This window comes from Sinocyclocheilus anshuiensis, unplaced genomic scaffold, assembly GCF_001515605.1.
Source record: "Sinocyclocheilus anshuiensis isolate Anshui unplaced genomic scaffold, SAMN03320099.WGS_v1.1 scaffold1716, whole genome shotgun sequence".
NCBI lineage: Eukaryota > Metazoa > Chordata > Actinopteri > Cypriniformes > Cyprinidae > Sinocyclocheilus > Sinocyclocheilus anshuiensis.
The window spans coordinates 121,613-121,921 of record NW_015558645.1 but is presented as its reverse complement, the minus strand read 5'-3'; the positions used below and the strand labels follow the sequence as shown (position 1 = coordinate 121,921).

At 17.8% G+C, this 309-nt stretch overlaps 1 protein-coding gene across 1 annotated transcript in view; it reads left to right on the top strand.

The window, feature by feature from the left end:
• The window catches only part of LOC107680938 (transcriptional enhancer factor TEF-3-like), a 16,456-nt gene that overhangs the window by 9,388 nt on the left and 6,759 nt on the right, over positions 1-309 (top strand). The window lies entirely within an intron of this gene.

Here is a 309-nt window from a genome sequence, read left to right as displayed (position 1 = left end):
ATATTTATATTTCATTTATGTTTTGTTATGTGTGTGTGTGTGTGTGTGTGTGTGTGTGTGTGTGTGTATTAAGCTTATATGTATATATTCAATAAAATAAACTGATTTTATATTACAGTATTTATGTATATTATATTTTTATATTATATAACTTTTAAAATGCAATCTTTTATAAAGTTGTATTTTATATGATTCATATATATATATATATATTTATATAGTAAAAGAAATTGATTTTATATTACAGAATTTGTATTTTAATCTCAATTTTAAATTTCAATAATTTGTGTTCTTTCATAATCAAGAAAG